Source organism: Nyctereutes procyonoides, unplaced genomic scaffold (assembly GCF_905146905.1).
Source record: "Nyctereutes procyonoides isolate TBG_1078 unplaced genomic scaffold, NYPRO_anot_genome, whole genome shotgun sequence".
Lineage (NCBI taxonomy): Eukaryota > Metazoa > Chordata > Mammalia > Carnivora > Canidae > Nyctereutes > Nyctereutes procyonoides.
In genome coordinates this window covers 11,619,144-11,631,998 of record NW_026575041.1, presented here as the reverse complement: position 1 = coordinate 11,631,998, position 12,855 = coordinate 11,619,144, and the positions used below count along the sequence as shown (strand labels likewise).

The 12,855-nt window shown below is 40.7% G+C and overlaps 1 protein-coding gene across 17 annotated transcripts in view; it reads left to right on the top strand.

The window, feature by feature from the left end:
- DLG2 (discs large MAGUK scaffold protein 2) overlaps positions 1–12,855 on the top strand; it is an 885,772-nt gene that overhangs the window by 709,973 nt on the left and 162,944 nt on the right. The gene's annotated exons all lie outside the window — the stretch shown is intronic.

The window sequence follows — 12,855 nt, the reverse complement described above, 5'->3', positions numbered from 1 at the left end:
TACTTCACATATCCTGTCCCCCCCCTCCCACCCCTATTCTGCTGGGAGGGGAATTAGGCAGAGGAATGAGTGCCAGGTTAGGGAGGAAAGTTCCAGCTGCTCTCCAGCTTCTTGTCCCATCTATAGAAGCTAAGGAGGCTAAAGAGGAGATCTGGCCAGATCTAACCAGGAGGAAATGATGGTTGGAGTCCCTGAGACTCTAAGAGAGTCCTTGTCATCTGCAGAGCTTCAACCAGTCCTGGTATTGTATACCCTGTAATCTTTTTTGTTCAAGCAGACTGACAGTTTTGGGAAAATAATATTTCATTGGAATGAGAGTAGATTCAGTGGTAACTCTTAATGAGCGTCACCCTGCTGACTGTTCAGGGTTGTGTTCTTCATGCCATCTGTTAACATTTCTGAGTTCTCTACACAGCCAGGAAATGCTGTGAGATGTTCCCCTGAACTGTGTAGTCTCAGACATGTCATGGCTGGATGAGCTGGGTGCTGACCAGGATGCCTTTGTGCCAGAGCCCCTCCTAGAAGGCTTGGGTCGCATCTGCAGAATTCCTATGCCATTGCTTAGGAGTCTTTGAGGAGATGCCAGGACTTGGATAAACACAATTTCCCCAGAGCACTATGATGCCAACAGCTTACTGGTGAGGCAGTAAAACAGTGTGTAACAGTAATTTGGAAAAAAAATATGTATATACTGGAACAATGGACCAGATCTTTTTGGATTGGAATGTGAGCAGTGCAACTTTGACAATCTAGAAGCGGGAAGAACGGCAGGCCAGAGTATAGGGGGGTGGGGAGACATTGCACGGACTTAAATGACCTACGCACTCTAAATTTCCTCTTTGCTTTAAAGCAATTAATGTGAATAACAATGAAATCTACGACTCTTGAGGATTTATATTACAGCTTCTTTTAAACCCATGCAAATGAATGCATACATGTATAAACACTGAGGTTAAAGAGCAATTGCTGTGAGGTCTATGCAGGGAATGACACTTATCCAGCTGGTCCAAAAGCATGTCCCAGCTGACCCAATATGAGCACTCTGACAAAGCCTCTCCCCTGCAGGAGATGTTGGATATATTGTGATGAAGCCAGTAGCAATATCTAACCCATGATGTTCATGATCTCTACCTCTTCTGGAAAGCTAAACTGGAGACATCCATTTTTATTTTTTTCTTATATTTTTTCCTTCATTTGTTCAACAGACATTTATTTATCAATTTAGTATTGATTATGTGTTGAGTATAAATTGGATGCCAAAGCTTTGTTTTTAAATGGTCAGGCCCTAGTCGTTAGTTGTGAGGAACAGAGTAATCACCATTACAACACAATTTGGTGGGGAGTGCTAAAATGAAGAGAAGCACTGGATATTTGTGTGGGAGCACAGATGGGACCTCATTTATTAGACATCCACTTCATACTGGACCATCTAGGCCTGAAGACCATCCATCCTCATGTGGACTGGGATCTCACAACACTGCTACACAATGTAGATGAAGTTGCCTGTGTTAATTGTTCCCCTTCTTCTGAACCAATCCCCAAGCCATTTAACCCCTCCCATCTTCAGGTGCTCCCACGCTGACCACACAAGCCAAATTCTGGGATTGAGTTCTTATTGGCTCTTGAATGTATTAACTGGCTACTAGCAATATCCTGAGAAAATGCTGGCATACATTAAAATAAAATGATTTCTCTTATTCTGCAGATATTTTTAAACACCCATTAGAATGGGATCCCTGGGTGGCGCAGCAGTTTGGCGCCTGCCTTTGGCCCAGGGCGCGATCCTGGAGACCCGGGATTGAATCCCATATCGGGCTCCCGGTGCATGGAGCCTGCTTCTCCCTCTGCCTGTGTCTCTGCCTCTCTCTCTCTGTGACTATCATAAAATAAAAATAAAATTAAAAAAAAAAATAAACACCCATTAGAAACAAAACTTTGCGCTGGGGCATAAGGTGTTACAAGAATAGCTAGGACATGTTTCCTATCCTTGTCAAGTTGTGTCCTCAAGGAGGGAAGAGAACATGCATATGATCATCAAATACTAAGCAGGTTATGGTTATCATAGCAGAGTGCTCTGTGAGTGTGCAGTGAATTAAGCTGTTTCATTTTGACCAGAGGAATCAGGAAATATTTAGATGAAGAAGTGGTAATTTTTCTGGATCATGAAAATTGGTTAGAATGTCATCAAAGAGAGAATAAGTATTGTTATAAGGGAAGGAAAAAAAGTAGAATTAAAATAAATATTAATGAGAACATACAAAATATGCTCTAAATACTCTTGATGCGCTTGGAATGTTGTCAGGGAGGGTTGTCAGTAGGAGTTAAGAAGCAGAGGACAAAGGCAGATCACAAGAGCCTTGAATGCCAGGTTAAGACACTGGAGGTACATTCTCTGATATTTTAGTTCTAATCTAGAGACAGTGTGCAAAATGTTCCTTTAACTTGATTGGTAAGAATAAGGATGAAAGATACAAAAAGGATGGCATGAAAAAATAAGTAACTGGTTCAGGAAGTCTCAGTCTGGTGGGCACCCAATGTAATCCACAAGATACTATAAATTCAGCCTTATAAAATTTAACAATCACCAATTTAAGAAAATCTCTGAGCCTTCCCCCTCTCCATGGTTTATTTTCCTGTTTCTTGAATGTACATAGTCATTTTCATTAACAGATAAAGTATATTATTCTTTTTTTTTATGATAGTCACAGAGAGAGAGAGAGAGGCAGAGACATAGGCAGAGGGAGAAGCAGGCTCCATGCACCGGGAGCCTGATGTGGGATTCGATCCCGGGTCTCCAGGATCGCGCCCTGGGCCAAAGGCAGGCACTAAATCGCTGCACCACCCAGGGATCCCAAGTATATTATTCTTACATAAAATATTCTTTGTGAGAATGCCTTCCCCCAAATAAATTCCTCTTATGTTGGAAATAAAAAGAAGTGACTAATATTTTACTAGATTTTACAGACATGTGACATGCATGGTAATAGTCACAAATCTAAGAATTCTCAGGTGGCCCAGGGCATAGCCTGCTTGGATTTATGGACCAAATATATTTAATTCAGGACCAAGAAAAAGTAGTGGTAACATACATAGGAAAGGCTTATGTTTATTAAGAGAATTGTTATGGACACTTGAGAGGCAGAGAGGAGAGGCTGTCACTGGTGTTGGAAGATGATTCATTTGTGAGTGTGTGTTCTATCTCTGGAGGAGGTAAGAGATTTGCTGCAAAACCACTGATGTTACCATCCCCATGTCAGGTTGGTTTAGCTTGTAGTTGCTATGTTGGAATATGATATAGCCTAAAATGAATGTTAAACCCTTATAATAATTGGGCCTATGATAGAAAATTTATTGTCTTCTCTTTGTTGTTCAGGTAGTTTTTTTTCATACTGACAATTACTTAGTTGAATCCACAACTCAAATAGCATATAACACTGGGAAGTTATTAGATTGAGATTCCATTACTGCCACCACTACTTTCTAGCTGTGTGACTTTAGGCACATTGTATAACTTCTCTCAACCTCAGTTTTCAATATGTACATTGGGATAAGAATATCTTTCACATGAACTTCTGGAAGGATTAAAAGAGAACACATAAAAGCTCATAGATGTGGGCTAGCCACACCTAATTTTAGCAGGATATGAAATCAAAAAGAATGAGGGGTGCCTGGGTGGCTCAGTCAGTTAAGCATCCACCTCTTACTTTTTAGCTCAGATCATGATCCCAAGGTCCTGGGATTGAGCCCTACCTCACACTCCACAGTCAGTGGAAAGTCCACTTGTGTCCCTCACTCTCTGCCCCTCCCTCTCTCTCTCTCTCTCTCTCTCTCTCTCTCTCAAGTACATAAGTAAATCTTAAAAAAAAAAGAAAAGAAATAAAAAGAATGATCCAAAGAAGGAAAACTAAAATATACTTTATTAGTTTTTATCCAAGGGAAGTCAGCCTGGAAGGAAGTGACAATCTACCCATGATATGACAGGACATATAGAAGGTCTGCCCTCAGGTAATATTAATTTTTAATCAAACCATGACCATATTAAGACAAAACACTTAAAAAGCACATGACTGCATTTCGAGTGTGCATATGAACACTAGTCATCTTAATATTATTCCAGAGTAAATAATTAGCTTTTAAATCTTGATCCTCCCCCTCTTCAATAGCAGGCAGAGAAATAAAATAAGTCAGGTTCTTGCCAGATAGATACCCTCCCACATCATCTACATTCCCTACTTTGTGGCTTTAAGCTAGGATATGGTTGCACTGCAAAGATTACAAAAGAGAACAAATACTGCCAGTAATTAAATGTTAGTATTTGGGGTTGAACACTGATGAATCTGCGTTTCATTTGAGGAGAAACTATGCTCTTTTTGCCATGAAAAATTTACTTCTCTAAAAGGACTAGATTTGATTGGGCCAACACAGACTGAGTTTACTGATACGTGTAGATTTCAGGTGGTTTGTTTTCTTGCTTTCTGCAAAGGCGTGATACCTCACCAGGGCTTCCTCCAACCAGAGGACATGTCCTCGGACTGCCAGTGTGACCTTGGTAATCCTGAGCCAGGTGGGGAGCAAACTTCAAAGATGATCTGATCTTTCCAGTGTGTTTTGGAAACAGGATTACACGTCTCCCTATTAGCTGCTTTAGGATTAGACTTCCTGGGCATTCTCCTTCTGGTTAGTAATTTAACTAAAATAAACTGAATATACTGGGTGCTTTCTTCTTTCTCTTCTCCCGCCTCCTTCCTTTTCTTCCTCCTCTGTCTCTTTCTTCTCTAATTCTTTCTCCTTTTCTTTGTCATCACCTCCACCATCAGATAGTGATCTCAGAGCAACTCTACAAAAGGGTTACCCCAAACACTGTGTTACCCTAAATTAGTTTAGGAGGCCTTGCTAAACCCTGAGTACCTAAAAGACATGTATAATTTTATCACAAACTAATTTTCAATTTAATAGAAAAGAATGGGCATTTTCTGAGCCCCACTTTGTGCAACTGTTTGTTTTTTTTTAAAGATGTATTTATTTATTTGAGAAAGAGAAAGAAGCAGGGGAAGGGACAGAGGAAGAGAGAGGGAGACAGACTTCCCCCTTGAGCAAGGAATTCAACATGGGGCTTGATCTCAGGACCCTGAGATCATGACCTGAGCTGAAATCAAGAATCAGATACTTAACCCGCTGAGCCACCCAGGTGTCCCTGTGTATGTCTTTTATATGTATTGTCTTATTTATCTTGTTGTCTTATTTATTGTCTTATCCTCACCATAGTCTGGCAATTATAGGTAGTATTGTTTCCAACTCAGAAAGGTTAAATAATTCGCTTCTGGTCACCCTGGCCTTAATATGTATATGTGGTATTCCTTCTAAGATTTTGTTGGCTTCAGACTCTCTGTTCTTAAGTTAATTCATTTGATATTTATTGAACACCTGTCATATGCTAGGTATTATAGTAAGAGCTGAGTACACAGAGTTAAATAAGGCACATGCCTTCTTCCATGGAGTTTTACACAAGCAGAGGATGCAGATAAAACAAATATGCCAACAAGCAGAACAGTGTCACGAAAGTAACAATGACTCTATATGAGAGATACAAAGCCAGATGAAGAAGGGCATGATTCATTCTATTTAAGGGGGCAAGTTCAGAGAAGACTTACTATTAAAGGGGACATAGTCTTTGATTTTTAAAGAAAGAAGGAGTTTGCCATGCAGACAAGGATAAAAGATGCATGTAGCAGATAAACCATTTACCTATTGAAAAAAACAGAAGTGTGAAGAACCCAGCATTAAACTACTTTAAGCAATAAATACATATTACAACAAATAATTTTATGCTGACTCTTTGAGGCACAAATATGTATAAGCCAGCCCTCCTTCAGTTTTCAGTTCAGTGGGGGAAAATACAATTCATACATAAGTAACTACAATACCAGGAGTCCAAGGTGCTAACTAATAGAAGTTATATAGACACGAAATGCTATAGACATTTTGAGGTGGGAGAGATGGCTTCTGTTGAAGGTGATCAAAGAAAACTCAAAGGAGATTGCATTTAAGCTAGACTTAGAAGAAGGGATGGAACTAGAAGAAAGGCATTCCAGGTAGACAGTACCTAAGCAAAAGCACTGATGTGGGAAAGCTCCTTATAGATTTGAGAAAAGAGAAAGAAAGCCCAGGGAAGTGGGAGCATGCCACAAGGAAAGGACCAAACCCTACATGATTTTCATTGAATTGGAGGGATGTTTCCTCAGGTATATTCAGCAGCAACATCCTTACCCTTCCCAGACCTCTGTAAGAGGCCTTTCCCAGCACTCAATAGAGAAATGCACCTCATGCCACATCCCATATTCTCCTGGAAGAATTCTTATTCTTCATAGCGTGGAAAGACATGGTCACTGTATTTGAACAATCCTGGATCCATCTCTTCTTCAGCTGATTCAGCTAACCCCATTGAGCCTCAGATTCCTCACCTGTAAAATGGAGATGATGACATCTCTCAGGACGCTTGATAAAAATTAGATGCACAGTGAACAATAGCACAGCCTTCTTCCTTACAGAACTCCTTGACACTCCAACTTTCATCCCTTTCTTATAGCTTTCTTCCTCACATTGCACCTAAGGCCTCAGCTGAGGAAGAATTTATGAATGGTCATATTCTCTTTTGAGAGGATCTTGCATTCTTACATGTTGGTTTTAGTTTGATGTATTAGTTTGAGGTATTTAGTTGGTTTAGTTTGATGTATTAGGAGGGAGGATTGATCATTATCAGCAGATGCAAAGAGAAATGAACCAAATAGATAGTGCTTTTGACTAAATATAGATAAATCAGTTTTCCTGGTTGGGTTCCTGAGAAGACAGACTCAGGTGGAGATTGGCAGATGGGAAATTTATTGGGGAGTGCTTCAGAATCACAAAGACTTCTGAAGGAATGGCCCTCTAGAGTTGTCCTGAGTGGAGATGAAGGGCCTGGCCCATCATACCTCTTCATTGACCAGTCAGGACATGCAGGCTTCCTTCAGGAAAAGGACTGCCTCAGAGGGATGCTGCTTTCTTCATCCATAGGGCTCTAGAGGAGTAAGTGCTCACTCTGAAAGGGCGATCTGAGAGGTACATCATGTCTAACGTGGTATCTGAGGCAAGGCAGTTTTTCATACTTCCTTAAAGGGTTATTCTGTAGCAAACCAGAATTCACATATGGATTTTGCAGATAGCCTAGATGTGGACTTTTTAAAGCAAGCAGAATCCATTTATATTTAGGGCATTGTGTTAGTTTCCTATTGCTACAATAACAAATTACCACAAATTTAGTGACTTAAAACTACATAGATTTGTTCTCTTACATTTCTGGAAGCCAGAAGTCTGCAATCAGTTATACTAGGCTAAAGTCAGGGTACCAGGAGGACTGCTTCCCTCTGGAGGGCCTGCAAGAAATCCATTTCCTTTTCCAGTTTCTGAAAGCACCTGCACTCTTTGGCTTGTGACCCCTTCTTCACATCACTCTGACTCTTGCTTCCATTGCCTCTTCTCCTACTTCCTCCTTTGACCTTCTTGCCTGCCTCCTGTGTGTACCTTTGTGATTACAATGAGAGCTCCCCAGACCGTTCAGGATAATCTCCCCATCTCAAGATCCTTAACCCAGTCACACCTTCAACGTCCTTTTCACCATACAAGCTAACACTCACAGGTTCTACAGATTAGTACATAGATATCATGGGGGGCTGTTTTCAGGCTCCTGCGAGCATTAGAGTAAAAACTTCTTGTGCTGGTGCTACCTAGTGAGCCGATTTATCAGGTGATCATTAGAATGCCAATGCTAACCTACTCTTGCCTGGATCAGTCTCCCTTAACATCAAGAACACTGGGGCCAAATACCGTGTTTTCAACAAACCCCTAATAATTTTGAATAAAGTCAGAAGACTCTTCTCTGTTCTGACAAAAGAAAGCCAAAACAAAAATCACACTGAGAAACCTTCAAGTCTATGCGAATGAAGACATGAAAATTAAATAACCTCTGTAGAAATCATGAAGGAAAGTTGACAATCCTGAAATGCTACCTGAAATGGAGAGAAGGGAGAAATACCCTCACCTCTCACTTTCTGCCATCGTCCACACTCTGGTCAGTGTCTCCCATTGTCGGAACCTAGCTGGAAGTCATTTTTTCAAGGGAGCCTAGGAAAGGTGATTTGCATGGAGTCAGCCCTGTCCCTATGAAAGAGAGCCAGAGGGATGTAGAAATTGGGTAGAGAATCTCAGAAAAACCAAGACTAAAGTTACTACTCAGTAAGTTTGTGCTAGTTATTCTTGCCGCATCTCTTCAGCTTTGTCCAAATATTCAGCTACTCTTTTGCATGAAAACAAGTTCTTATTCCATCCCTGAATCATTAATGATGGCATTATTCATTCTGTGATTTCAAGACTGCCTTCCTGCCTTGGAATTTCTACCATTCACCTTCCAGAACCAGGAGTGCATAGGAAGCGAGAGATGCTGGGGGCTGGTGGGATGTGTTGTATTCATTCATTCCTGAGCCACACAGAACTAGAAGATAGAATGTCCAGCAGGAAAAAATACCTTGTTTCACAGTAGATTTTGGTCAAATGCTAACTGTCCAAAATACATTTAAAAGTTGTTGCCATGGTTACTGTGCTTAGAGGCTGATGCTTTATGTTCCCCACTCAACCTCCTTTCACTGAGCTTCTGAGTTGTGTCAGGCCTCTAATCTACCCTTTTGCCAGGCTCATAACAGCATCCTAATTGGATTTTAATTTCCTAGTAACCTGCAGCAGTATGCTGAGTTCAGTTCATTAGAGCCCTGAATAGAAAGGCAGACAAAATAGAGCTTCCCATCTTTGACCTTGAAAGGCATCTCCTCCCTGCCCCCACTCCCACCCCTCTTCTCCTCCTTTTTCTTTTTCTTCAAATGAAGTTGACCGAAATACACAGGGAAGTCCTGCTCATTCTTCACCCCACCTCCTCCAGTATGGATATCTTTCCTAATTACGGTATGATAACAAAACCAGGAAAAGTGCCATTGCCGCAATCCACAGAGAAGATGCCTCACTTTATAAGCTGTAGAGGATGCCTCAGGGCTGTGAATGGTGGTGGTTGACAACGTGTAGTAGTAACAATAATCCTGTATACTCACACAATGCTTTTATACTTTTCAAAGCTCTTTTATCCCTTCCCGCTAATGCAGGGGGTCTATTAGCAAGTTTCTCATTCTGCCAACAGTTGCTGATACCTCTGTTTTACTTGATAATTCAAAAGCCAAAGAGCTCATTATAAGTAAGCTGCTTTCCATTTTCTCCTGGAAGGACACTGACATCAAGTTACCCCATCAAAAGATGACTCAGGACCCTTTGTGCTGTACTTTCTATTGACTGAGGGAAATTTCTCCTCTTCAGAAACAGAAGAGGCATGATCTTTGGCTCCTACACAGCTGCTCCCCTTGCTTTGATCTGCCCTCTGCCAGTCCTACACCTAGTCTTCTTTGCCAACCCAATGCTTCCTCATCCTTTAAGATTAATTCCTGGTGTTACCTCCTCTCAAACACCATCCTCTAAATATCTGTAACAAGCTGATTGGTATTGTCTATTTTCTTGACTATCTCTCCTAATAAATAGTGAGTCCTTTGAAGACAGGAATTAGATTGTTTAAACCTCTATTTCTATCCCCAGCACACTTTTTATTTGTTTGTTTGTTTTGAGAAAGAAGAGATGAGAGAAGCAGAGGGAGAGGGAGAGAATCCCAAGCCAGTTCCATGCCCAATGTAGAGCCTGATGTAGGACTCAGTCTCACAATACTGAGAGCATAACCTGAGCTGAAATCAAGAGTCAGACGCTTAACCAACTAAGCCACCCAGTCACCACCACCCCAACCCAGCTCACTTTTTAAATGAATGGGTAGAGGGATTCATGGAATAATTGCATCGATCTGGAAATAGAGAAAAGCATTAATAACAACTGAATGAAAGATTTTTAAAAAATAGATGAACCTTAGCTTAGCTTCTCTTGTGATCTCCTGTACTTTCTAAAGATATTGCAAAGTTTGGAGATGTAGAACTTGTAATGATGACAGAGCTGGGGTCCATAGGATTTTAGCAAGATAGACTGATGGCAAAAAAGCACCAAGACTCAATTTCATAGAGTTGAATATAAATTTTGAACTTCCTAATTAAATGTGGCAGCTTGAATACATGCACATCTCTCTGTTCCCTTCCAAAGCTCCACCCAAGTAACAATTAAGGAATTCAAACAGGTGTAAATCTATGAGATCGCAAAATAACTGTCTTAATAACACATGTAGGAAACATGAACAAAATTTTGGAAGTGAGAAATATGAACAAGTGAGTGAAAAACGATTTAGCAGAGCTGGAAAAGCATAAACTCAAGTATCTACAGGGATGTGAGGTACTGGAAAATATATTTGTATTGTTTGGGCCCCTAGTTCCTGTCACAGAGCTCCTAAAATCCTTGTAATTTCCTGGGTGATAGGAGTGTCTTTTGTTCTAATGAGATGACTCTGGGTGGGTTCTTAGATGAAAGCTAAATCACCAGCAAAGTCAAGCCATGATTAGAAGCTTGGAATTTTCATCCCCATTCCCCATTCTCTTGAGAAAGGAGAAGGGCTGAGAATGGAGTTAATGATCAACCATGCCTACATGATGAAGCCTCCACAAAAATCCCCAAAAGATGCTGTTTTCAGAAGTTCTACATGATGAATACTTAGAAATGCTGGAAGAATGACTTGTCTGGACAAGGCTTGGAGGCTCTGCACTCCCTCCCACATACCTTGCCCTATTCATCTCTTCCGCCTGGATGTTCTACTTTAACCTTTATCATATCCTTTTATAATTAACTGGTAAAGGTAAGTAAAATGTTTCTCCGAGCTCTGTGAGCCACTCTGGCAAATTAATGGAACCTGAAGAGAGGGACATTGGAACTTCTGATCTATAGCTGGTTGCTCAGAAGCACAGGTGCAACCTGGGCTTGTAACTGGCATCTGAAATGGTGGGGGTGGGGACAATCTTATGGTACTGAGCTTAGTCTGTGGAATCTGATGCTATCTCCAGGCAGACAGTGTTAGAACTGGGTTGAATTCTCAGATACCCTGCCAGTGTCGAAGGATTGCTTGTTGGTGTTAGGAAAAACCTCCACATATTATTAGGTGACCAGAAGTGTTGTGAATCTTGTGGTCTATGTGAGTGGGGTAGTCGTGTGAGTAGTAAAGGAACCTCACAGGGAAGAAACATACAGTAGGGAAGAACTGAATTTTTCTGTATACAGGTGTGAGACTAGGTTGCTTTGTTTTGCTTTTATAAGGAGTATGAAGCCAATGAGAGGTATAGAACCTGAAAGGATTTAGGTATTAAAGGGCTGGAATATTTGAAGGCAGGGATGTAGGGAAGGACCGAAAATACAAACAGTGTGTAGAAGTCTTACAAGGAACTTACTGGAGACCGCGATCCCCTCTTCTACCTGCCAACCATGCCCAACCCAGCAAGTGGACTTTCTTCTTTAAAGAGTAAGCCAGAAAGTCTCTAGATTTGAGGTGTCGGACATGGAACGGGGTGGGGGTATGTTACCTATCAACGGGATGACCAGGGAAAACGAACACTTTAGGTCTTGTCTTCCTCCCTTCCTCGCCTCCTATCCTCCCATCCCTCTCCCCTCCCTTCCTTTCCTTTCCTTTATTTCTATCCATATCTGAAGAATTGTATAGGGGAAAGGATTTGTTCTACATAGTTTTAGGAGATAAAACTGAAGATGATAGATGATAGATAGATAGATAGATAGATAGATAGATAGATAGATAGATAATAGATAGAAGTTAGATAACGTCTCGAAATGGTAAGGAAACTAATCAATGTGGGCAAAGACTGCTAAACTCCTGTTCGAAACTGGCTTCAAGGTGAAAGGCATTCTTTTTACTCCCTCTTCTGATGAATCCAGAATGGGCCAACTAGAAACCTGCTGGTTGGTTGCAGTTTTCTGTTGGGGAAAGTGAGCTTGGTGAGGTTTTGTGGACCTATTAATTCATTCTAAAATAGGGCAAATGTAACTAAATTGCATTAAAAAGGGCAGTTTCTTGGATTGTTCCATAGAAACCAGCTCTGTTTGAGTTTAAATAAGGAGGAATTGTTGGAGTGCGGTGTTTCTGGCTCTTGACTTGGAAGCACAAATACCCTCCCAAAGCAAGTCCCACAGATATTTTCCAGGCCTAGACTAAAGGAGATGGAGAATAAATTTGGCAGCAAATAATAATTGAAAGAACTTATGTGACTGTGCTAAAACAGCCCTCAGAGTTGGGCTTCAGTCATCCTACAGCTTCCAAATTTTTAGCCTTTCGTTGTGCAAGCTGCAAATAATTGACACCAGGCTCTGAGTCAGCTTTCTGATCCTCACCCTCACGGTTCAGATTAGAGTCTAATTATAAGAGCTACTCCTACATCTCCAGAGGCAGCATGCTTGGGATTTCTTCTTAAATTATTAATCAAGAGGCAAGATAAATTTGCCTGATTCCGTTCCACAAGGATCAATTTTCCACAGCATATTTTTATTTATTTGTGCATAAAAGTCAATTTTAATGGTTACTTACTTCTATTATTCCCTAATTTTTAAAAGTCAATTTTAATGGTTACTTACTTCTATTATTCCCTAATTTTTCCACTAATTATTATTTCCATTAATTATTCCCTAATTTTTCTAGCCTAGAGGATAGAATGATCAGGTTAGTATGTTTCACACAACTCCTCTCTGACCTTTGATGCAGTAACAACCTTCACCCATAACTCTTCCACAGGCACAAGAAAGTATCTGCTTTCTAGATTGTGTCAATTGTTAAAGATGTATTTCCCCATACTCCTG